General features: G+C 40.4%; 2 pseudogenes; one reads left to right on the top strand and one right to left on the bottom strand.

Annotated features, from left to right (window-relative positions):
• Positions 1 to 4,295: 4,295 nt before the first annotated feature.
• On the bottom strand, positions 4,296 to 4,798 carry LOC133748028 (small ribosomal subunit protein uS17-like; annotated as a pseudogene).
• A 1,105-nt stretch (positions 4,799 to 5,903) lies between these two features.
• LOC133751012 (protein DEK-like) lies at positions 5,904 to 8,102 on the top strand (annotated as a pseudogene).
• Positions 8,103 to 14,514: the final 6,412 nt, after the last annotated feature.

Raw genomic sequence — 14,514 nt, 5'->3', positions numbered from 1 at the left:
TTATAAATCAACTACATACACTAGAATAGCTTCACAAGACAGAACCTGAAAGGAACAAGTCTAATTAAAAAAAAAAAAAAACTATTACCTGTGGGTGAACCTGTGCCTGGCTGGAAGACTGCCTACCTAGCCTATGCAGGGGGTTGAAAGGTGATGGCACACTATGGACCCTGGGAAAAACCCTGGATAAGGACTCAGCACACTGAGATCCACACATGACCTGACTGTTGGCAGGTGTCAGGGGCCCCAGGCACATTTCCCCCACCTCTGCTTCCTGCTGAGGGACCTTGTAACCATCAGTTAAATAAACAACTCTCAGATGTGGGTAAGTCTTATAAGACAGCTCCTTCTTGCATGGATTGTCCCTTTGCAAAGAACCGGGAGAAGACCTTGAAGCAGCTGATGGATCCTGGCTGGGGCCACACACTAGCGCTTCCAAAAGATCTCTTGGCTGGACATCAGATCTAATATGGGCACCAGTTTAAGACCCAGGTTCTCCACTTGTGATCCAGCTTCCTGCTAATGTACATGGGAATGCAGTGGAAGATGACCCAAGTGCTTGGGCCTCTATATCCACATGGGATACCCAGATGATGCTCCTGGTTCCTGCTTTCAGCATGGCCCAGCCCTGGTTGTTGCAGTTATCTGGAGTGTGAACCAACAGATGGAATAGCTCTCTTTCTCTCTCCCTCTGTAGCTCTTTCAAATAAAAATAATTAAATTATATAAGAAAAATAAATCCTAATACTCAAAGCACAGTAGGATGACTACAATGCACAATTTCTTTTATATTTTATAAAGAACGAGAAGAAAAGAGTTGAAAGCTTACAACACAAAGAAATAGTAACTGCGTAAGTAAGGGGGAATGTTAATTACACTGATTTAATTGTTACGTATGATAAGCATGTGATGAATTATCACACTGTATCATCAAAATATACACCATCATGTGGTGTCCATTTGCAAATTTAAAACAAAATTTGTTGACAAGGGAAAAAATTTTCTTGGTAAATACCTTTCAAATTTTTCCTGAATTATTATTTTCATAATTTTGTGCAATTTTTAAATATTTCATGATTTGTGAAATACATACATAGAACATACTTGAGAAAGTTCTCTTCTCCTCCAAGCTGGGGTATAAACAGACAGAATAGAATCATGTAAAGCTTCATGACAGAGACAGAGAACAGGACCTTTCTGTTAATCCTCCTTCAGCTGCTGTCAACACAAATAGGAGATTTTTTTTGGCACTGTTCTGGATATTCCTTCAGTCTAATTGTTTATAATTTTCCCATAATTAATGATGAATCTATTCTTAACGTAGATCCAGAGTTGGTGATTTTATATTCTTTTCTGAAAGATGGAATTCACAGTATCGTCTACCTCGCAGGAAACAATCACCTACCCTCTTGGAAACCATAATAACCTTGTACCTTATTGATATCCCCAGAAAAAGAGGCATCTAGTGAACTCTGTGAGAATAACTCTGAATGGAGTCAGAACTCCTACAGTCAGCACACCCAAGAACATGATTCTACAGTCAATTGATCTAAATGGCTGCAGGTAACAGGTAGTATACTGGGACTGAGTAAACATAACTGAAACCTAGAAATTTATTTTTAATTACAGTAAGGGTTTTTTAAAGGTTCTTCATTCCTGTAACAATAGAAAAGTACTCAATAAAATCTTAAGCTTTAAAAAGTGCTAAAACCTCACATTTATATCGTGATTAATGCTGTGCAAATTTTATGAGACATGAAATGGAATATGAGGAAAAAAGATGTTTTTAAATGTTTGTTTATTTATGTTCATCTACTTGAAAGGCAGAGAAAGATTGGCTTTACATCTGCTGGTTCTCTCGGAAGGGCTAGATCAGGACAAAGCCAGAATATTGAAACTTTACCCAGATTTCTCAATTGGGTAGCAGGGTCCCATGAATTTGAGCCATTATGTGCTGCCTCCCAGGATGCATTACCAAGGAGCTATATCAGAAGAGTAGCTGGGACTTGAATTGAGTTTCTGCTATGAGATGTTGGCATCCTGAGAGGTGACTTGAGCTACTGCACCATAATACCCACACTAGTATTTTATCTTTTTAAAAAAATTTGGGGGGGGCCAGCACTGTAGTATAGTGGGTAAAGCCGCTGCCTGCAGTGCCAGCAACCCATATTGGTGCTGGTTCTAGTCCTGGCTGCTCCACTTCCAATCCAGCTCTCTGCTATGGCCTGGGAAAGTAGTAGAAAATGGCCCAAGTCCTTGAGCCCCAGCACCCGCATGGGAGACCTGGAAGAAGCTCCTGATTACTGGCTTCAGATCGGTCCAGCTTGTCATTGCAGCCATTTGGGGAATGAACCAGCAGATGGAAGATCTCTTGATCTCTCTCTTTCTCTGTCTCTCTCTCCCTGTCCCTCTCCCTGTCTGTAACTGACTTTCAAAAAAATAAATATATTAAAAATAAAAAATAAACAAAACTTTTTGAATTCTGTGTATTTCCAGTTTTTACATGTTTTGAGTCTCTGTTAGAGTTGTGATATCACATCTTTCTTCAGTTGGCATTTTCCATATATTACTTGTATGTATATATGTAGAATCTTTTTGTATATAGTATATTTGACTCTAATAGAAAGATCCTAAAAATAAGTAAATGAAAAAAAATTCTCGGTGTCACCAATCATCAGGTAAATACAAATCAACAGTTGACTAGTAACAAAAAGACAAAAGATAACAAATGCTAGTGAAGGGGGGTCAGCGCCGTGGCTCACTTGGGTAATCCTACTCCTGCATTGCCAGCATCCATGTGGGCACCGGGTTCTAGTCCTGATTGCTCCTCTTTCAGTCCAGCTCTCTGCTGTGGCCCAGGAGGGCAGTGGAGGATGACCCAAGTGCTTGGGCCCCTGTACCCGTATGGGAGTCCGGGAGGAAGCACCTGGCTCCTGGCTCCGGATCAGTGCAGTGCTGGCCATGGCGGCCATTTGGGGGGTGAACCAATGGAAGGAGGACCAAATTTCTCTCTGTCTCTCTCTCTCTCTTACTGTCTGTAACTCTACCTGTCAAATAAATAAAATAAAAAAGATAATTTTGGCAAAATGTGATTTTTCTGTTCACTGTTTCACAGGAGAGCTGCCTCTATTACTTAATCTCCACCTGAGGTGCAACTTGACTCACTTTACCCAAATGCATCAGGAAAAGCCAATTGGCTTGTACAGTGCACATGGATAAACATGTCAAGAAGACTGCAGAATCTACATGTCTTATTTTATACCAGGTGAGGCCTGCTGTGGTCCGGGAGTGCAGTGGACGATGGCCCATGTCCTTGGGCCCTGCACCCGCATGGGAGACCAGGAGGAAGCACCTGGCTCCTGGCTTCGGATCGGCGCAGCTCCAGCCGTAGGGGCCATTTGTGGGGTGAACCAATGGAAGGAAGACCTTTCTCTCTCTCTCTCTCCCTCACTGTCTAACTCTGCCTGTCAAATAAATAAATAAACAAACAAACAAATGCTAGTGAAGATGCGGAGAAAAGGGAACTGCTGCACACCGTGGCTGTAAATGTAAGTTAGAAGCCATTGTGGCAAACAGTATGGAGATTCCAAAAAAAACTACAAATAGAACTTCCATATGATCCAGTAATCCCACTACTGAGTACATACACAAGGGAAATAAAATGAGGCTTTTGAAGATACATCTGCCCACCTATGTCTGCTGCAGCACCACTCGCAATAGCTGAGAAATGGAAATAACCTTAGTGCCCGTGCAATGATGAATAAACAAACTGTGGTACAGATACACAATAGAGTATGACTTACCCATAAAAAGATGAGATCATATCATTCACAACAACATGGATGAAACCGCACGTCATTATGTTAATTCAAATACGCCAAGCAACAAAGACTTTAAAAGTGCTAAGATGGGGCCACTGTTGTGGCAAAGAGGGCTAAGCCACCAACTGCAGCACTGGCATCCCAGATGCACACTGGTTCAAGTTCCAATCCAGCTCCCTGCTAATGAGCCTGGGAAAGCAGCGGAGGATGGCCCAAATGTTTTGGCCACTGCACCTATGTGAGTGACCGAGAAGCAGCCCTTGTTCCTGGCTTTGGCCTGGACCAGCTCTACTATTGCATCTACCTGGGAAATGAACCAGCAGATGAAAGACCATTCTCTGTGTGTCTCTCTGTGTTTGTCTCTACCTCTCTCTGTATATATAACCCTGCCTTTCAATTAAATAAAATAATTTTTATTTATTTTTTGAATGGGAAAATCGCTTTATTTGTCTGGGGAGCAGGCGGGCATGGGCCTCAGAACTTCTGGAACTGCTTCTTGGTGCCGGCTGCCTTGGTGACCTTGAGCACGTTGAAGCGCATGGTCTTGCTGAGCGGCCGGCACTCGCCCACCGTGAAGATGTCGCCGATCTGGACGTCCCGGAAGCAGGGCGACAGGTGCTCCGACATGTTCTTGTGGCGCTTCTAGAAGCGGTTGTACTTGCGGATGTAGTGCAGGTAGTCGCGGCGGATGACGATGGTTCTCTGCATCTTCATCTTGGTCACCACGCCAGACAGGATCCTGCCCCGGATGGAGACGTTTCCGGTGAACGGCATTTCTTATCGATGTAGGTGCCTTCGATGGCCTCTTTGGGCTTCTTGAAGCCCAGCCCAATGTTCTTGTAGTAGCGCGGAAGCTTCTCCTTGCCCGTCTCCCCCAACAGGACCCTATTCTTGTTCTGGGAGATGGTCGGCTGCTTCTGGTAGGCGCGCTCGGTCTGGATATCCGCCATCTTGCCAGCCGCCTGGAAAAAAAAGAGAGCAACCAATCAAATAATTTTTAAGAAGTATTATAGTGATTGCTAAATGTTGGGGAGGGAAGTGAGATGAGAAGGATAAGGAAAGATTGATTAACAAGCACCAAGTCATAGTTCTAGAGTTCTATTGCACAGAAAGGTAACAATAAAAAAAGTTTATATACTGTATATTTCTCTATAAAAAAAGAAATCTAGAAGACAGAAGTTTTAATGTTTTCCCCTAAAGAAATGTTTAATATTCAAGGAGACAAATATAGATGCCCTAATTGAACATTAAACATTACATACATGTATTGAAACATCATTGGTACTCCATAAATATCTGCAAATTTTTAAGTCAAAAAATGTATATAAAAATGTTAACAAAAAATGCTTTCAAGATAGTTATTCACCAAAACCTACTTGAAAGTTCTTCTGATTTCTAAAAAACTTCTACAGCTAATTGCAATATGATTTCTAAGAAATTTCAGAAAACGCAGGCAAAAAAATTATAGTGAAATGTTTCCTTGCATGAATCATATGGAAAATTAATTTTTTTTTTTGACAGGCAGAGTGGACAATGAGAGAGAGAGACAGAGAGAAAGGTCTTCCTTTGCCGTTGGTTCACCCTCCAATGGCCGCCACGGATGGCGCACTGCGGCCGGCGCACCACGCTGATCCAAAGCCAGGAGCCAGGTGCTTCTCTTGGTCTCCCATGCAGGTGCAGGGCCCAAGAACTTGGGCCATCCTCCACTGCACTCCTGGGCCATAGCAGAAAGCTGGCCTGGAAGAGGGGCAAGTGGGACAGAATCCGGTGCCCCGACTGGGACTAGAACCCGGTATGCTGGCGCTGCTAGGCAGAGGATTAGCCTGTTGAGCCACAGCGCCGTCTGGAAAATTAATTTAATAGGTGTTGAAAACATACTATTTATTTTGTAATTAAAATAATATAAATTTCTTTATAATTTTGTATTTATGGTAATCATGATAATAATAGCCATATGATTTTGTTAGATTCTGGAAATGTTGAGTTTGATGTAACAATTCTTGTTCCCATATTGTGCATAGTTTAAGAGAGACAGATATTGTTTCATAAACAAATCATTTATAATCTAGACTAGGAGCAACAATGGAAAACATACAAGTGTCAGTGATTCATGCAGTTTTCAGTGATGATAGGGAAACCACAAAAGGTAAAATAGACTTCAAAGTGTATTATATTTTTTAAAGATTTTTATTTATTTATTACTTGACAGGCAGAGTTACAGAGAGGCAGAGGCAAAGAGAGAGAGAAAGGTCTTTCATCCACTAGTTTACTCCTCAGATGGCCACGACAGCCAGAGCTGGGCCGATCTGAAGCCAGGAGTCAGGAGCTTCTTCCAGGTCTCCTACATGGGTGCAGCTCCCTACATGGGGAGCGAACCAGCAGATGGAAGATCTCTCTCTTTCTGTCTCTCTGCCTCTGCCTCTCTGTAACTCTGCCTTTCACAGCCCATAAAAGGAAACAACCTGGCTGACACCTTAATTTCAGACCTTTTTTTTTCAACTTTATTATTTTTTTAGATAACACATTTTAATTCACATTGCAAAGGTTTAATGGCTCTACTAAATAAAGTTCAAAAAGTAAAATATAGAAGTCCAATGTCTAGGAGTAAAACAGGCCAACTGCTATAAACAATAACCAAATGAAAAAAAGCACCAGACACGGGCCGCACAGCTTCTCCTCACTGTTGGCCTCTGGAGCCTCCAAGAACCGCCTTGTACCTCACTCGTCAAGACCCACAGCAGCCGGGACCCACGGTCCTCAATAGGTCTTCTTTGGGCCCACCACAGAGGGAGAAGTCCCCGTCGCCCAGTCCAGGTGCAAGAAAGACCCCAACATGCCCAGGCAGAGAGAGGAAAAAGCAAGAAGACAGATGAAGACAATGAAAAGAGGATGAGAAAGAAAAGTCTCATTGCGGAAGGCAAGAGGGAGAAGAAAAAAGCAGAGAGGTTGGCAGTCCAAGTCTCTGCCTTGCGAAGGGAGCCATTTACAATAGCACAAGGAACGGGGCAGAAACTGCGAAATGGAAAGGATAAATTTCTTTCTGAGTAAGAAGAAAACAGATGAACTTAGAAATCTACACAAACTACTTTACAATAGACCAGGCACAGTGTTTTCATTAAAGAATAATGTGGGTTAGTTGGATGGGTTTTCCATTTGAAAAAGGAACTATTCATTATAAAATAAGAAGGAAACTAGTTAGCACTTTAGTTCTACCAATACAATGCTTAACAATGATTTAGAAAACTTTTAAAATGCTAAGTTAAAATGCGTCTTCTTTGAGGTTCTTGTTTGGAGAGATAAGGTGTAAATAGTGAACTAGAGAAGAGGATCTTGAATTTCTTAATGCATCCAAAACCTTATGGGAAGCCATTGACAAAATCTAAAACAAACAAACAAACAAACAAAAAAACTTCTGGCAAAGGCAGTAAAAAGGAATGCAACAATTCTGGAATGGCAAGGAAAACGAAGTGAACCAAATGTCCTGAAATCCTGTCCGATGACTCTAGGAGTGATGAAGACAAAGAGGAAAACAAGGAAGTCTTCAGAGGATGAAGATAAAGTGAAATGGAGCCACTAAAAAAGACTTCTCAAAAAGAGGAAAACCTAAACAGAAAGCTGCTTTTAAAAGTAAAGGTCCCAAAAGTGCTAGTGTTAAGAAAGCAGATAGCAGTACCACCAACAAGAATCAAAACAGTCCCAAGAACGAAAGTGAATCTGAGGATAGTTAGGATGATGATCCTTTAATTAAAAAATTGAAGAAACATCTACAGATGAAGAGTTAAAGGAAACATAAGGAAATTATTGGCCAATGCTAACTTGGAGGAAGTCACAATGAGGCAGATTTGTAAAAGAGGTATATGAAAATTATCCTGCTTATGACTTAACTGAAAGAAAAGATTTCAGCCGGTGCCGCGGCTCACTAGGCTAATCCTCCGCCTGCGGCACCGGCACACTGGATTCTGTCCCAGTCACTCCTCTTCCAGGCCAGCTCTCTGCTGTGGCCCCAGAAAGCAGTGGAGGATGGCCCAAGTCCTTGGGCCCTGCACCCCCACGGGACACTAGGAGGAAGCACCTGGCTCCTGGCTTCGGATCAGTGCAGTGCGCCGGCCACAGCAGACATTGAGGGGTGAACCAACAGAAAAAAGGAAGACCTTTCTCTCTGTTTCTCTCTCTCACTGTCCACTCTGCCTGTCAAAAAATAATTAATTAATTAATTAATTTAAAACAAAAAGAAAAGATTTCATAAAAACAACTGTTAAAGAACTAATTTCTGGAGACTGAGATAAAGAAGATGACTTGTTCCCATAGATTCAAAGATCTGATTTATAACATTATAGCAAAAAAGAGAATATATTTCCTTTACTATTTTTTTATTTTTCTAAATCATTGTTAAGCATTGTATTGGTAGAACTAAAGTGCTAACCCTTTATTATCTTGAGTGTTACATAAAATTGAGATTGCCGTTTTAAATTGCATTTGTATGCAGTTTTTAGTTAAAATTCTTGCATGAAAGTAATTGTTCCTTGCTTTTATAGTTACAGTTTGTACATTTTTATTTCTTTATATAAGGTCATAGAGTCTTGAATTGTGGTTTTAGTGCACTTAATATTAGCTGGCTTAAGACATTCTTTTAATCAGGTATCTCTAAAACAGAAAATATGAAAGACAAATTTAAATTGTTGATAAATTTTCAAAGGTGGAACGATATCAGTATTTGTATTCTAAATCAGTAGAACTGTTTCAAATTTCATTCAGAGCTTGACAATACACCAGATAATGGACATCAAAAGTAGGAATAATGCTTATCTTTGGAGGGACTTATGGTCTAGCTGATTCAGTGAGAATTTATATGTGAAAGCTCCTCCCAAATTAAAAACCATCAAAGTATGGACTGGAATTGTGGTGCAGCAGATTAAGCCACTACTCACAATGCTTGCATCCCACATCAAAGTAATAGTTCAAGTCTCAGCTGCTCTGCTTCTAATCCAGCTTCTTGATAATGCACCTAAGAAAACAGTGGAAGATGTCCCAAATACTCAGGCTCCTGCCACCTAAGAGGAGACCCAAATGGAGTTCTAGGTTCAGCCTGGCCCAGCTCCAGCCATTGTGGTCATTTGGGAAGTGAACCAGTAGACAGAAGATTTCTCTCTGTCTCTTACTCTGTCTCCATCATTCTTCCTTTTAAATAAATAAATACATTTTTTTAAAAAAAGAAGCTACCAAAGTATATTAACACCAGTGAAAAGAGTTGCATGATTTTCTCTAATGACAAATTAGGGTAACTGGGATAAGTTTTTGAAACAATTGGTGAGATGTAGTTTAATCTGTATTCTATAGAATTCTTATTTTGCAGGCACAAAAAAAGTGAGTTCAGAAAGGGATTGATGAACTTGGCTATACAAGTTGGATCAAGGACCTAGAGATTCCAATGAAGGCAATGAATAGAAGTACAATGAGAATTTGTGGCAGAAACATCTGATTTTGTCCCCCAGACTCTTTCCTCTTTCTTCCTTTTAGGAATATAACCTCCCAAATTTTGGCTTCATACAATATTGGTCACTAGAGACTATAATTCCCAGTGTCACTTTTAGTTAGGTAGTGATATGCTATACCTAGGCAGGTAATGAGGTACAAAATTAGTCTGGAATTCTTTTACCCCTGCAGTGTAATTGTATCTCTTTAACAGGTTGATATGCCTGCTTTCCCAGGATACAGTGTGTCTTATCCAAGACCAAGGAGGAGGAGACGGTGTGAGGGCCGTACGGAATTTAGATTCCACACATTGCAAGAATCCCAAAAGGCCTCTTGCATGTTAAGACCCTAATCTGACTTACTCATCCAATTAAGGTATGACTCTCTACCTCATAAAAGAGGCTAAGAACAGAGGAGAGGTCTCTTTCATCCCTACACATGGAGATACTACCATCTTATTTTCTTTCATGGGCAACCGTCTGGCCCATTCAAGATGGGTATTGCTCTGTGCAGGGTGGCCCAAACTCAGGCATGAATATCTATTTATTCTCTCACTTATAAACAAATTGTGTTCTCATTTTTGCAATATATATGGATGCCTCCATTTTGAATTCTTATCCCTGTAAGGGCAAGGGCATGGAATAAAAATATAATCAGGCCCGTATCAGTATGCTCTTGGGATTGACTCTTAGCCAATAGGAAAAATGGGTGAAAGGGAGGGGCACAACTTATGAGTCACATCGTTTAACAGAAAACTGCTAACCCCTCACTCACTTTCTTCTTTATGAGAGCTGGAAAATACATACAGATGTGGTGAGCAGCTTTAAATATGTGGGCAAAACAAGCCCTTGGAGAATGGCAGAACAACAAAACTGAAAGAACTTCAGTATCTGATGACCTTGTAGAACACGGTCATTTGCCACCCTATACATCCCATACCAGCACTATTCCTTGAAGGAGGAGGCTTGGATTTGGAATCAGCTTTTTTCAACAGTTTTCTCTGTAATTAATGGGGTGGAGTAATTGGTGACTGGAAGAATAGGAGTTATAATCAGAGACTAGGATATTAGAATTTGTCACTTCAGATATGATACAATTCTGGAGGACAAATGGTTCAAGGAGGGATCATCAGACTTGGTCATGGAAAGTGAGAGTAAATAGAGTAAACCACAGAAAGAAAAATGTGAATTTAGCAAATCAAGTGGTAATCTGTATGTTTATTTAAATCACCTGGATGATAACAAGAATAAGTATAGCAAAAAAAAAAAAAAGATAAGCCACATTATGAAGTTCTTGATGATAGGAAAACTTTGAAGCTAAAAAGTAGGGGAGACATGATACAAAAAGATTGCTGTACTTGATTGGCATGAGCCTTGAGTTCCTGGGGATATTTTTCTTAAGAATCAAAGAATGATGTGATAGATGCAGTGATGTAGGCTACAGGTGGTTCTTGCCCAGATGCTACCATTAACTAACTTGCAAAATTATTTAACATCTCTGCAAAAGGTCTCTCACCTATAAAAGGAGAAGATTGGATTAGGTTACAACTACTTACCTTATAACACTAAAATTCCATATTTTAATTTAGAATTGAATCAGGATCCTCTCATTCTAATTGTAGGCCAGTCTTCTACTTGCTTTAAAAGCAAAGTTTGGCTGCACCTTTGATGGAACATAAACCCAAGGCTAGTGCCTCTTGGGAAGAATGATGAAATGGTTCATAAACAAGTCACCTCCCTTCTCCCTCCAACAGAGATGCTTAACTTCAAATTTGCTCCTTCCGTATCTGGGAGCCTTGGTTCACAGCTGTATGAACTGATTCCCCATTACTATGATTTGCAGGAAAATGAGATGAGGCCTATGGGAGAAGTGAGGCTGGGACTAGTCAAGCAGTGACTTGAGCGACCTCTCCCTGACCTGTGCTGTTTTATTAGGCAGCTGCTGGTGGAGAGCAATTGCTTAAACAATAGCATTTCCCTTTCCTTCAGCTATTTAGGTATTTCCTCTTTGGCTTGATTTTTGCTTTTGATTTCAATAATTTTCCCTTTTGAATAAATTGTTTTAAATTCTATTATGTTTATGTTGTGTGTCCATTATAGATAAATATATCCACACATGTACCACCTAGCATTACCAATTTCCTATGCTTTTCAGTAACCTAATCACAATTTGATACATTAGTATTATGAGAAAGATGGTATCCTAACACTCTTATAAAGGATCCCAAGCCTTTAACTTTTGGTAATGATACTTTCATCTCTAACCCTTGAGTCTCTTGCACATCGTTCTCGGGCCTGGCTCAGCTAACCTGAACGTAAGGCTCTTGCTCCACACCCAATCTACCCCCTGTGCATTTTCCTTACTTTTCCAACCAGGTAAACATCAGCAGAGAATCGAATTGGAGTCAACAACTAAGGTAAAGATGTACAGTCTATTGTGACAAATTTTTCTCTAAACACCAGGGCATAAGACCACTTCAGATCCAGTTTCTGTTTCACTTCTGATTCTTGATAAAGAGATCATGCAGTGGTCACTGCGTTGTGAGTCATTGTGACAGCACTGAGTTTGATTCCTCTCACACCAGTGACCTATGTTTTCATGAGTTCACATGGCCACAGGATGGTCTATGGGGTAAATTTCAATGCCTTTATATGGGAAACATGTTTGAAAGTTAATTGAGAAAAGGTGCTCCTTAGTTATTTTTCTTGTTTTTAGTTAGTACATTTTTCCTTCAAGTACTTAGATACCTGCCACCCCTGTAATAGATTTGAATTGTGTTCCTTCCTCTTGCCTTAACCTCTTTATCGCTCTCTCTCTCTCTCTCTGTCCCTCTCTCTCTCTCTCTCTGTCAATTCTCTCTCCCTCCCTCCCAACTTCCCTTCCTTCATTTCTCCCTCTTCTTATGCCTCCCTTCCTTTCTGTCTCCCTCTCACTTTCAAATAAGTAAATTAAAATGTTTTCAAAAGTAAATTTTTATAAATGTGAATATCTCATGCCATTTATGTTTAATAAATGCAACATTTAGCATTATTCTTCTGTAAATTATTATACTGTGTAAATGTTTTAACTTCATGTTTTCCATTTGTTTATGCTATTTTATAGCAATTTGCTGGTACAATGCATCACCTTCCTTCATAACCGCTAAAGTAATTATATAAAAAAAATTTCTTTAAGAAATTAAATAATAATCTCATAGCTAGATTTACTTCGCCATCAGCGAAGTATACAGTAAGTAGAAAACACCTCCCTTTCAGACCAAAGGGAAAGAAAGAATATAATTTTCCTCATGGGCATTGTCTACCTTAGAAAAACTACTACAGAACATGCCTGTGAATATAGACTTGTAGTTCAGGCCACCGAAGATTAGAGATGGGACTTGGGCACTCCCTTGACTTGCATCCTCTGGTCTGCTTTAACACAAACCAGGAGGAAAAGAAAGCTCGGCATCAGAAGCAATGGGTGGCAGGCCTATTAATGGCTGATCTGTACAGTGATCTGCCCTCAAGGAGACCCAACAGGCCAGTCCACTGCAGTGGCTTTCAATGTGGTAAGCCTGGGTTTCAGCAGAAGTCAGCTTGGGAAGAGCCCGGGCAGCTCTGCCAAGAGTTGGATCACTGGAAATGGACCTGCCCTGGAGTCGAAGGATGCCCAGGTCAGAGCCACAGATCTTATTGGCTCTAAGCTGAAAAGCCCTTCACTCAGCCCAACTTCCAAAGTGACCACTGCAGCTGAGGGGACGGCCAAGTAGGGTCAGCAACATTGCAGGCAGAACTGTAAATTTCTTGTTAGAGATGCCACATGCCTTTACCTGGCCAGCTCTCCTCCCAGGCCAGCCAAGTAATGAAAGTCAACAGAGTGCCTTCCCCTAGGAGGTTCACACCTCCCTTAGGATATACCCCATGTGAAGAGATAGATAGGTCTGGGCCTCTTAACTTACAAGGCCTAAAGCCCAACAGATTATTATCAAGTCCCTTCTGTCAAGTTCTATTTGTCTCTCAATCAGAAAACGTAACTGTAGCTTAGACAGCACCTTTCTTAGCTCCTCTAATAATGACTCTGTCCTTTGTTCTAGACCCTGTCTAGTCCACTTGGGCCTCATTCCTTTGTAATCATAACCTCTACTCTACCACCAATGGCTCTACTCCCAACCAGTGTGTACTGATGATCCTCTTCCCCACTTAATGCTGTATAATTGTTCAGACCTGGTTAAGGCCACTCTTAGGATCATTGGTTACTATCCTCACCCTGTCTTTTATGACCTTGTCTAAATATGATCAGAGTCGGCAAACTTGGAAGGCTTCCATAGCCTTGGCAACTCATGACGACAGCCTAGGGTGGTTACTGGCACCATAAACTAGAGTGTCATTTTGTTGGGTCAACAACAGGAGCCACTGTGCACTTGCTCCTCATGTGGGATCTCTGTCCTAATTGTGATGTACATTGTGATTTAATGCTATAACTAGTACTCAAACATTATGTTTCACTTTGTGTTTCTATGTGGGTGCAAACTGTTGAAATCTTTATACTAAATTGATCTTCTGTATATAAAGAGAATTGCAAATGAATCTTGATGTGAATAGAAGGGGAGAGGGAGCGGGAGAGGGGAGGGTTGCAGGTGGGAGGGAAGTTATGGGAGGGGGAAGCCATTGTAATCCATAAGCTGTACACTGGAAATTTATATTCATTAAATAAAAGTTAAAATAAAAAAATAATAATAATAATTTCTTTTTGCTATCCCTAACATAGACATAAATGAAGATGACTCTATCCTGTTGTTACCGGGTTGGCTCTTGCATAAATAGGAACATAGGAACCTATGTGGCATGTCCAAAGTTAATATATGACTTATTCTTCTGATAACTTGATTTGTCACAAAGAAAACTAGATTTCCTGGCTCTCCTTCCTTTTCTTCAATATAAATAAGCCTCCAAGACAGCTTCTCTTCCATTGACACTCCATTAACTGTCAATGTTGCTAGAGGTACACAGTTATAAATATGTAAAGTGTGATATACACAAAGCTATTTTGCATAGTGTGCCTGTGACTCCAGATGTCTGCTATTTTTATTCAAGTAAAACATGTTTTGATGTGCTTATTTTGTTGTTTTTGTTTAAATTCTGTGATACTGAATGATTAAAAACTGTTTTAAAGTCATCAGATATTAAAATGTCACTGCAATCTATCCAAAATCCAACCTTCTGTGTTTGATATAAATATAGAT

The sequence above is a fragment of the Lepus europaeus genome, chromosome 2 (assembly GCF_033115175.1).
Source record: "Lepus europaeus isolate LE1 chromosome 2, mLepTim1.pri, whole genome shotgun sequence".
Classification (NCBI taxonomy): domain Eukaryota; kingdom Metazoa; phylum Chordata; class Mammalia; order Lagomorpha; family Leporidae; genus Lepus; species Lepus europaeus.
This window is presented reverse-complemented; position numbering and strand designations above follow the sequence as displayed.